Source organism: Lagopus muta, chromosome 1, assembly GCF_023343835.1.
Source record: "Lagopus muta isolate bLagMut1 chromosome 1, bLagMut1 primary, whole genome shotgun sequence".
Taxonomy (NCBI): domain Eukaryota; kingdom Metazoa; phylum Chordata; class Aves; order Galliformes; family Phasianidae; genus Lagopus; species Lagopus muta.
In genome coordinates, this window is record NC_064433.1 from 64,090,513 (window position 1) to 64,102,700 (window position 12,188).

At 37.2% G+C, this 12,188-nt stretch overlaps 1 long non-coding RNA gene across 1 annotated transcript in view; it reads left to right on the top strand.

Annotated features, from left to right (window-relative positions):
* The first annotated feature begins 4,212 nt into the window (after window positions 1-4,212).
* Window positions 4,213-12,188, top strand: part of LOC125687971 (uncharacterized) — a 58,007-nt gene continuing 50,031 nt past the window's right edge. The window contains exon 1 of the long non-coding RNA XR_007374538.1: window positions 4,213-4,271. This is a non-coding gene — a long non-coding RNA (uncharacterized LOC125687971). The remainder of the gene's footprint in view (window positions 4,272-12,188) is intronic.

A 12,188-nucleotide genomic window follows, 5' to 3' on the forward strand; every position in this document is an offset into this window, starting at 1 on the left:
TTGAGGGTGGAGGTAAGAATTCTTATAAGTCTGCTCTTTTTTCCGAACTGCATTTTTATAGTATGTTCTCTCTGGCTTTACGTTCTCATTTCAAATCTCATGGAGTAAAAACAACTCTGCCTGTGGGCTTTTTACACGGGACTTGTTACCAAAGTGATTAAACACAGGGCACTGCAGTTCAGTTCCTGCCTGTTAAAGTTTAATCCTCAGCCACTTTGTTGTTCTCTTACGTGCTTTGGACTACCGATGCCATAAAGCTACATGGCATCTGTTAAAATTAAATTGTAACAGACTGATATGTCTGAAACACCATGCAGAGTTAAGACCTATAGCTCGTTAACGTGGATAATTACTACCTTGGAGAAGTCAAAATGTCTGTGTGCACAGCACCAGCCCTGGCTCAGTCACAGGCCTGCAGAGACCATGGACAGGCTGAGCTGCTCCACAGGACACACTTGGAAACTGCTGTACTCTTGTGACAGCTTCAGCATTCTTGCGTATGCTGCCTGTTGTTAGAACAAACAAGCTAACCCAAACTCTGCAAATCTGGGACTAATCTGAAATATGAAAGATCTGTGGGGTCCAAAACCTCAAAAATAGAATTCAGGTTCAGAACCGAGCTCTTAAATCAAGATGTATTACAAAGATCTCTGGATGGGCAGATGTGTAGTTATATACAAAAAGATTTGCTGAAAATAAATATCCAATGAGGATTACATTAGTAGATACTGGACTACATTGGTAGTCAGAACATTAAAATGTCATTCCAGAAAATAGTAAATCAAGCAAAATACGATGGCATCTTTACTGTTTTAACAGAAGTAAGGATATTGAACAAGGTATACAATGTATTGGACAGTATTAACCACAGTGAACTAAATGCTCAGAATGCAGGAGGTCCTGCTTAGAAAAATATTGCTTCCTCTTGTGCTGAAAGGCCTGTTTGTTTCAGGACTTGAGAATACCATTTAGTTTCCTGTTTTTAGAGCCTGAACATATTGGAAAGAAAGCCCCGCCTTTCAGAATGCTCCAAGAAAAAAATCGAATGCTAATGATTTTTGTTTTTCCTGCTTAGAAGGATTTAACATCAAAACCTAATTTAATGAGACTTTACTGATCTTCATCTCAAAATGTCAACTCCCAGGACTGTGTCACACAGTGATGTGCCCAGTGGCAATGATGCCAGCAGTGAACAAATATCATGTCCAGGCAGCGTGAATGTTTGCTTTGCTTTGATTTCCAAAACTTGGTCAAGAATAGCCCATCTATAAACATGTGCCAAATCTACTGGAGAGTGACAGGATCCCTGATCTGACTAGTTTTGTAGTCCAGTAATTTTGTAAGGTTATTTTTATTTTTTACTTATATTTTGCTCCAGCAAACAACAACAGCACTAACAAAATCATACCATTTGAGCAGCAAAGAATTTACCAAGAGCTTGATACTTAAAAGAAGTACCACTGTGAGTTGTTTGTTTGCTAATGTTTGTAACACTGTAAACAGTTCCTTTTGAAGGTATATCCAAGTATCCAAGTCCTTTGGAGAATGAAACAGCACACACTGCTGAAAACATGTGTAGGGTCTCCTGAAGGGTTTCCCTTCTTGGTCTTAAAAAGAACTTTGAATTGCAGTCTTGCCTCAAAGGATTGAAAACGAACAGTGTTGTAACTCTTAGAAGGAGATAAAAGATGAGTGGTATTAATCTTACCAAAAAATTTTTGGAATAAGGTCTAGATTGAAATGCGTTGAGATTTTTTCTAGAGCTGACCCTTCCAAACCAAAATGAAAGACTTCAAAGAAAATTGGAGGTGAGGACTGCCCATTGGGGTGGATTTTTCTATTCTGTTGTTTGTTTCATGCAATAAAGCATGATTACTTAAGTTAGAATCGATTTTATAGAGTTATTAAGTATACTGGGAAGAAAGTAATGATGTGAACGCCAAGACAGTGGGACTGAATATGGGAAACGGCATAGTTTGAAGTTCAGACATAGAAGAAAGTGAAATGATGCACCCCAATATGCCATGCAGAACTATCCTAAGGACATCAGGCTTTTAAAAACAACAACAAGCTCCATAAGTGGTGTGACTTCATAAAAAGTCTGTTTTTTTGAGGTAGTTTAGTGGAGAAAAAAGGAGTACTACAAGTCTAGTACAACTACCAATCATGTTGATTTTCTTTGCATAGCCTATTGCTGTTATCATCTACGCACCAAAATATATATATATATATACTAAACTAAGCAGCTTAAAAAATTGAAAATGAGGTGGCAAGACTGCCTTGAAATGGCACACACAATAATTCTGCTATGCCCTATCACTTTTATAAGCCTTGTGCATATTAAGAAATCCAAATAAAACACAGGCATTTACATAGTAGAACAGTTAAGAATAAGGAAGAGCTACTGATTTCATCTAGTACTGTGGGTACAGGCTCAAGACACTACCATCCAAACAATACACACATATGACCTAGAAAATACAATTTTTGTTTTCAGCCAGCTTTGGGAAACATAAAGTAGAATTCCTAAAGCAAAGGACAGAAACTGGTGCTTCCAGAAGTAATGAAGAATATTAACAGTGACTTTTTAATGCTTCAGCTCACTTTGAGAGAGGATCTTGCTGTGCTTTTTTTTTTTTTTCTTTGAGAGCACACCCCAATATTGTTATTAGCAGAAAGGTAGAGCTTCATTTCTAAGAGAAGTAGAGACTCTACTAGTCTTAGTAATCTTTAATCTTTATTACTTGCATAGTCTGAGAAATACAAATCAAATTACAAACAAACTGACTTGTTTCTGCTTAAGGAAAGATGCCTTTCATACAGCATTTATTAGGAACTATGGATTTTTGAAGGCTTTTTTAGGAAAATTTACAACAGCCTATTGCTCTTGATAAAAATGTGTTTATGTAAAATGTGTTTAGGTAGAATCTAATTTTAAAGACATTAGCTTTACACATTAACTGTACGTATCGTGCAACTATATAAATTACATGGCCAGCATGATACATACTATCTGAAATAACCCCAAAATCCCTAAGTGTCTTTTGCTTATAAATGGATAAGTCTCCCTATATCTTCCTACAGTAGAGATACTGCTGTAGAACTTACATAATTATAATCCAAATTCTAACTGGAAGAAGCCAAAAAAGAGTTAACATTAGATGAGACCTTGAGCCATGAAGTAAACAGGAATGAATATGCCTGTGTTGTAGGGAACATCTTAGTTATATTTGTGAAACCCAAATAGGAACCTACTGAAGACAGTAACTCATTTCCAGCAACTCTCTTACACTTTTCATCAAAGCATGTGGCTAAAGCCCAGTTGCAAGCTGCATCATGAGAGTACTTTATAATCTCTATGCAGTGTTCATCAGAATATAAATAATATAAATATATGAGAGATAAAATATGCAAACAGAAATATAATACACATAGACAACTAAGAAGCCTGTTCTGCTTGAAAGTTAAGCATCTTTAAATAGAGATATTATAAATCAAGAAATTTCAGACAGCAAGAAATTATAATGAAATATATGAAATGATTATAAATGTTAGCATTTCTTTCACAAATCTAAGGAGCAGCTAATTTTTTTTAATGCAGATGTAACTTCAGCATTTAATTGTAACAGATGAAGAAATCGGGCCAGCTGATTATTCCAGCTGTTTGGGCTGAGAAGTGCTATATGGAAAGGAATTACATTGATTAGAAGAGATGAAAATAAGATACTTATTATTTGATGTGTTTTCTGGGGCAAAGTGATTTTGCCTTCTCTTTCACTTCTTCACTTACAATTCTTTAATGCCTTATTCTTTTCAGAAAGATACCAGAAGTCATTTGGATATTTTTTTAAAGTTAATTTTGAGTACTCAGCAGTGCTTAGTACAAGATTGACTAAGATGGCTGCAACTAAATTGTGATCTGATTCAAGCAAGAGCTTTAAGCTGTGGGTCCACAGGTGCTCACTGTCTGATATCAACAGAAAAGGAAAAACTTATTATATCAATCAATGGCTGTTTCTTCATTCTTCTCTTGGGCAACAACTTTTTTTTTCCTTTTTTTTTTTTCCTTTTTTTTCTTTTTTTTTGTTTTTTTTTTTCTCTCCCTTCTCCTTCCCGGGAGCCACAGGTACAGCTGCTGCTCATGAAATGATTGTGGGAGATTTACATTAAAGTCAGATATTACTGTTTAAGCTCATGAGCAAGTTTCAGTTGAGTTACTTGGACTTCTAAGCTCAGATAGTCTGGATGACAGTCCAGGTGCCACACAGATGGTGAGTTTGATCTTTTAATATATCTTCTTAAAATCCTGGTGGTATTAGTAGAGCTATTTGTGTTATCTTTTAGCCCAAGAGTGCTAATGATTTCTCTTTCAGGACTGGAATAAAGTAGCTGGCTTGAAGCTTTTTTATGTGTACATCTTTCATATCTGTATCTTCAAGATATATTTTCAAGAAGGTTTTTTTAATTATTATTTTTTTTATAAATCAAGATATGTGCTATAATCAGGTTCTTTGAAGAAGGTTCATTTTGTCTTCCCTTGCATTTATGTGCTAGGATGTCCAAAAAGCTGGTCAGAATGCTAATGAACAGTAAATAGTTGATGAATGTACTCATACATGAAATATATCTAACTTTCTTTCTCACAGTTGTTTACATTCTAGTCTCTTGCGGGCACTGAAAATTAGAGCAAAATTCATTTTTGCTTCTCTGATCAGGAGCGTTTTCCGGCACGCTTGGGAGTTCTGTAGCTTGGGAATTCAACTTTTGCAGCTCTCTTTGTGTGACAATGATTGAACAGTAGCCAGGACATCTTTATTTTGTTTGAATTTGGCTGTAGTTGATACGAGGTCTTTACTTTTGGCTGCCAGATCCCTACTCCTAAATCATATCTCTCTCTGAGAATCTAGCTATTCCAGGCTTTTTATTTTATTGGGATGATATCTTAAATATATTTGGAAGCAGATGGATAGCTATTAGCTGAAGTCTTTCCTGATCTTTATGCCATTACATTTGCTAACTTTAGATTTTTGGTTGTCTCTGAGATGTTGATTTTATTCTGAAAGCTCCCATGTAATTTGACAGTTGCCTAACCTTCTGCATACCAGTTTAGGATAGAAATACTAAAGCTGGAATTTCTTTGATGTAAGGGAGCCTATGAGAGCATCTGTGAACTTCGGAAAATTCCTTCTCGTGTTTTTTCACTCAAGACTCTGTCAGCAATATTTGAGGGGGATATTTGTTGCTGAGGGTTTAAGGGAATATCAAATGTGCCCATATATCAGAATAAATGTGTGTTTCTATTCTCTTAAACCTGGTGAACAGAAACTGGTAACGGTGAATGAAAATGCACTAGTGATACTATGCTTTCAAGTACTTTTTTGGAGCACAGCTTTAAAACTGGAACTCTGCTTAACACTCAGCTATGCAGCTATTTCTTCTGCATTACTAGGCATAGTAAATTTATCTATCAGAAAGTATAAGAATAGGTGCCTGTGATTTTAGTAGTACAGTATGCAGGATCCCATGGGTTGGCTTCGCTTTTCAAAGAGCAGCACTGCCACTTTCCACATAAGGTCTTCACATTACAAAGTGCTGGTTGGAAAAGTCTGACTGGAACAGAGTTTTTGAAGCACACAGCTCTAGCTTGGGTGCTTTTTTTTTTTTTTTGCTTTTTTTTTTTCTCCCTTTTTTATTTCTTTTTTTATTATTTCTGTTTCCTACTTCAAAAACACAATTCTAAATGATGCCAGAATTTCCTTTTCTGTTATTTAAAAAATAGTAATAAACTTTTTGCTGTTAATTAAGATGAGAGAGCAGATATGATCTAAGATGGAAACCCTTGAACTTCTGAGTCAAGAACTGTGTCTGATTTAAAGTTTTCCATTGGTCTCCACCTAGGAAATGAGATGATAAAGATCCCTAAATGTAACTATTACACCCAGGCTTTGTAGATGACTGGATCTGACTCTGACTTACACAGAAATGTACATACAAAGCCTATTAAGTATGAAGACCTACAACTGGATCTCCATGAAATCAGTTGCATGCTGAAAACCCTTATGTCAATGGGGTTTAACTGTCAGCTTTGATCATGAAATGGAGGTCAACGTTTTTTCTTAAAGTCTTATGTAAATGCACTTTCAGAAACTTCACTGTTTGTGTTTTGGAGTGGGGTCCTATTTTACTTTGCAACTGGAGTGGAATTATTTCAGGAGGACATCTATTCTGGCTTTTGGCTTAACTCAAGAGGCCACAGGCTCATCTCAATGGCATTTCTCTGTACTTCTGTAAAACAGTAACTCCCAAATATCAAACCTGCTTGCTTTCAGAACTTTAAGGGAAAGTCTTTGATAGCCAGAACCTCATTGATTTTGCAGAAAAGCAGTAATAGAAAATGGGACACACATGGAGCTTCTGCTCTTTCTCAAATACAGACACAATTCTGGTCTCATTAAATCAAAGACTTGGTTAATGGCCCCAGCGTAACAGAATAGAAGTGCTGCTTCTTGTAGCAGTTAATCAGAATAATGTTTTAAACTAGCTTCTAGGAAAGTGTCAATGATGACAGATGGTGGAGAAAATGGGGGATGCTGCTAAGCAAGTAGATAGTCTGGTGAGAGTTAGAATGTCCTTCCTAAAAATGAGAGCCAACAACTCAAATGCCAGCAGTGAAACGAGGAGTGGATAGGAATGTACAGACCCAAGAGAAGAGATTGATGTTATAGAGTAAAAATGGGCAGTGCAAAAGGTAGCTTCTTGTCCTTCTGAAACAGAATAGTTTGGGTATTCAGCTTCCAGGCAGGAAGTAATGTTGGGACAAGTTCAAGGCAGTAAGGAAGCTGTAATGTGTGGAGCATGTCAGAGGTCTGCAGCAAGAGGAGGTTCTGTAAGGTACACTTGAACCCTGCTGTGCCAGTGGGTGGGGGGGGGACGGGACTCGCTTCTTTAGAATGGGACAATGCAAGGAAATGGGGAGAAATTCTTTATCTTCACTGAAGCAGTGGAAGAGACAGTGATGTGAAAGACAGAACGGCTGGGAGTGACGAAGGAGGATTTGTAGCAAAACTGATTAGGACTGTGAAGGAGAGACTCTGAAGGAAAGCAAGAAACTTCTATGGCATGCTTTGAGCTCATCTTACAGAAGCTGCAGAGTTTGTGACCCTCGCGTTAACTTCATTTCACAATGTTCCCTGGATGCTTTGTGTGACTTCCAAGTAACACATGACATCAGCAGTCTTAATAAAAACCACCTGCTTGGTACATTTTATATTAAACTCTGCTAAAATCTCCAGTGCTATCAGGAACAGAGTATAATTAGTTTTCTCTAAATTTGCTGAGCATTGTTAAATGGGTTCTTTCCTTAAGGAGAAGAATGTAAACTTATATGCTTTACATCTAGATATTTGAAAATCATCTCTTGGCTGTACAATCTTTTACACTGATAAATATTTCTGTTCAAATTAACTCCTGATCCTCCTCTTGAACCTAGTCTCCTTCTAGCCATCTACAGTATAGGGTGGGTGTCAATGGACATCGATCTAGGGGGGGAGATCCAGTTCAACATATTCCAGAAGGCCTTTTTAAACTTCAGGTTGCCTGGAATCTTTCAAATCAGACACGAAGCTATGTTTATACATCCCTCAACACAAGGAAGAAGCTGCTGTGGGCCAGAGGTAATTAAAATCAGCAGTTAAACTAACTGCTTCAAGAAAAGTTTGAGAAATTATTGCTTAGCTCTCCGCTAAGCAGATCCAAGGCATCTGAAGTTGTGATTTTACTGTTAAATACCTGTTAAATATTAGCTTAGTAATATAAGAAGTATCACTCTTTTCCCTGCTTTATTTTGACAAGCCTGTTCTTAATTTTCTTTAGTTGTCACAAAGTTCTGAGGAGAAAATAGGTGAACTCTTTCGCAGAAGCCCGTATTTTTTGAGGAGTCTGAGTTTCCTTTAAGGGCCGCAGACATAAGTCAGAGCTCCTTTTAGTGTCTCCCCTGCTCTCCATTTTAATCTATTATTAACAAGCGAAGAGAGCTTCCCTCAAGGTAGTTTCAGTGTTTTCAGTTGAGCTGTTTGCAGGAAGTTTCTTAACTACTTCTTGCTTTATCACAAAAGATTCATGCACAAGGCTGGCTTCTGAAAACTTATTTTAGGACAGGGAAGGGAGTCATGACCCTGAGGTTTTACTGTTTATATCAGCAGAATGTCTTTGGCGTCTAGCTAGGAAACGAAAGGCCACTGGGCTCTGCTGGTTCTATTGCTAATTTTCCAGAGCGCATTTTTCCAAACTTAGTAGAAAAAGATTTGCCTGAAGGGATGCATAAATATGGGGACGTGAAAAACTTCTTAACATAAAAGTTCTGACTTTCAAGAGACAAAAATGAAAGAAGTGTTTTCCTCAAAGACCGGTGGTGTAAAGATGGCCTGAGGCTGGCCTCTATGCTCTTCCCAGCAAGGAAGCCTTGAAGACTGTGCTGGAACTCAAGGCTTCGAGGAATGAATGCCCTGTGACATCCAGTGCTGCCAGCAAAAGCTGAAGACATGTCACACTGCCTTTGTGGTCACTGTAGGAGCCAAGCTTAAAGCGTGGGGCTCAGTCTAGAAGTAAAAATGGTTGAGGTGCTGCTTCCACAGACTCCCTTGAATATTACCTGCAGTGAGGAAACAGGGAGCATGTCTTTCTCCTTGAGTGAGGATTTCTGCTTCAAGTGTTTTGGAAAGAAAAGGAATAAACAAATGTCATTTGCACTTGTTAGGTTGTAATCAATACTATCCTTTGCTGCCATCTTACAAGTTTGAGTGTTTCTCAGGCTCTTTTGAGGACAGACCATGAAGGCGATTCCTCTAACCTAGAAGCAGTTAAAGTAGTTATATCTGGGTGAAAAATGAAAATATATTAGTCAAAGGAAAAAAACCTGCAGATTTGCTGACAGCAATCACAGTTTCTAATGCTTCCTGAACTTCATATAAGCATAAGTAAAAATTATTAGTAACCAAATAAAATGTGTAATTTTGCCCATCTAAGTCCAAATTCATAAACAGAAGTTATCTAGAAGTTTCATAAACTATTTGAACATTCAGGTCTAGACTTGTACACATGCAATTCGTATGTGTAGCACAGAAATATCTTCACTTCTCCAATTTCCAGTAGTTCTGGAGGAAAGGTTTTTATCCAGTTGAAAACAGCATCTTCCTCTGCAAAAAGTTTGCTCATGGTAAGAGCAGCTGTGTCTCTTCTGATGAGTAAAAGAAATGTTACTTGCCCGTGTATTAAGAAATTTCTCAAGTTGAAGCCTGACTTTCCTCCCTTCCTGTTCAAATAGTGAGTTGTTTCCTTTTTATTTCTTCCGTGTTTCCAAGTCATTCTGGTGTGCATCCTTCTTTTTGAGATTTCTAAGTTATGACTGAGAGTAATGGATCCTCCTTGGGGGGGTGGGGGGGGGGAACCAAATGTGAAACCTTCAGTCAAAACAAATGTCATGCATATCACAGCAAATCCTGAAAACTAGTTAACAGTGGGGGAAAGAGGGGGAAAGAGATCAGAAGTTATGCAAAAAATGCATAGATGGAAAAGTTAGCTTGAGGGCTAATAAAAGTTTTCTGACTTCTGTTGTGTGTGATATCTACTAGCATAGGGTTAAGAGAGAAGAAGGGGCAGCATATGCATCTCATAGCAGTTGGGGCTGTGCTGTTAATGGACCCCTCTGGTTTTCTGCTTTTAGAACTCCAAAGGTGAGGTGGGGAAGCAAATTAATTAGCATAATGACATATACTATATTTAAAATAGTCACTTAAACATGCTTTTTTTTAAAGAAAGGGATAGTAGCTACTGAAATTACTCATAAATCTTGTAGTGATGGTATGTGTTCTGGAAATAAATCTGCTAGGGAAAGAGGTCTTCTATTTCCAGTGTACTTTAGTCAATACAACTATTTGTGCTGTTTTCCCTGCACTTTTTCATAACAGGTTTTTGCATAAAGACATTTAAAAAAAAAAAAAAAAAAAGAGAGAGGAAAGACCTAACATATACAGTCCACATAATCTCTTGCCCAAGACAATAGACTCTGAGTTTGTAAACACATGCTTACATGCTTGTGAAATTATTAAGACAGAATTTCTTGGGTTGAGAAGAAGTCTGTGATCAAGTAAAAACAATCACAGTAGTAACAAGAGAAAACAGAAAAATATTGTCAGCATAATTATTTTGGAATTCTCACCTCTCTGCCCAGTGCTGCTTCTATGTAACACCCATTATCACAGGATAGGTATGCATGGTTCAACATAACTCAAATACACAAGTGTTGTAAGTCTGGAAAACATTTAATATTTTTACTTAGTATACTATTCAAATGAACACAACCACACACAGTGAATTTTGCAATCCAGAATCACTAAAAAATGGATATCAATAAAATCACTTCCTGGCATTATCAAAATGGCTGCTCCTAAAGGGATCACAGATGTGATTATATATTTAACTTAGTTCCATCACCCTAGAAAGGCACATAAAATATGTTGCATTTTCAGTGACTTAGCATTGTTCCTTTCATTAATTAATCTTGTAAGCAGCATCATAAAACCGGTGATGAAGATAGCATGTGTAAATAAATCTGAGAGGAGCTGGCACTTTGGACAGCTTTTATATGTTAGTGTTCATTTAAGTTGTTAAACCTGCTGGTTCTTCATTGTCATTCCATATTCTCCCCTCTTCTCACCTTGGAGCAAAATTCCCGATTCCTGACTGCCCATGGGAAGGAGGCGGTTGATGTCATTCCTGTGGCCAGATGGTCTGACCGCAAACTCCACCACCTCAGCCTTAGCAGTCTTGGAGGAAAAGCCCAGTCCCAAGAAGCCTCAGGGCTGTCCCTGTGCGGCCAGTGAGGACACACAGTGCTCTAGACTTTCTCACATTAGAGACCTGAGGCTTCACAGAATGCATTTGAGTTTTAGTGAAACGGTGGCTTCTCCTCTATTGCTGATATATTAGCATAAAGGAATTGAGTAACTCCAGTGACATGCATGCCAAATGCAAGGCCAGAACACCATGATGCCATCTAACACTCATACAAGTTCATATCGCTAAGCTGAATTTTGAGTACATCTCCTGTTTTGGGCTGTCATGGCATCACAGGCTGAGATTCTGGCTTAGGCAGGTTTTGTTTTGCCATTGTCCTTAATGTTCCTTGTGTATGTAGGGCAAGAAACAAAAGGAAGCATGGGAACTTCTTTTAATTGAATTAGAAACATTGGTGGAAAAAGAGAAGTAGAAGCAGACCATAGAACAGCAGTGGGGAAACTTACTGTTCTTGTCCATGCCATTTGATCTTGTTTTCCTTATCTATACTGAATTACACCTTTAGCTTGTGTACTTCATCTCTCTTTCACTGTCATCAGCTTTGCTCTGTTGCTGTTAGTTTGCAGAGAGTTAAGGTCTGACTCACTTTTTTTCTCATCTCTGAATTCAGAAAAGGATTTTCCTCATTTAAACTTCACTTAAGAGTATTGGTATGAAGGTGCTTTGGAAACAGTGACTTCTGACAAACCTTGTTTAGCCTACTGCAGAATTAATTATATTTATAAAGGAACTTTGCAAATTTTAATTATGGTGTTTCTATAAAACTGTTGAAATAAAGTGCTAATTGTGTGCATTTATGTACTTTTCAAAGGAAAGAATTCTTATGGCCTAACTACAAAATTTAACATTTGTTTAGAGTGTGTGTGTGTGTGTGTGTATATATGTATATGTGTGTATATATGCACCATAAAATTTCTGCAATCCAAATCTATATTTGATGAATGTACAGTATGTGTTTTCTAGGCTGTTCACATTGATGGCGGTGTGTGACAGAAGCACAGATTCACTTAAGTTGTAAATGAAATCCATCCTTAAAAATATAGGTGAAAAAGTAGTGTTAGATTTAATTCCCATTGCATGACTCACTTCATTTTCACTTGTCTCTTTACCCTTGATTGAACAAACTGATATTTTAAATGCATTACAAATTTAATCAGAGGCATCAAATACAATACACAATGTTAAAATTACATCCAGGAAAACATCTGGGACTACAGAATGGAAATCATTCCTGCAGAAAAATTAGTTTCTATACTTTACTAGACTAATTGCATAAACAAAGTAATATTGAAGTTCCTCTGAAGTTTATATAACAGGTCAACTCCTGACATTTC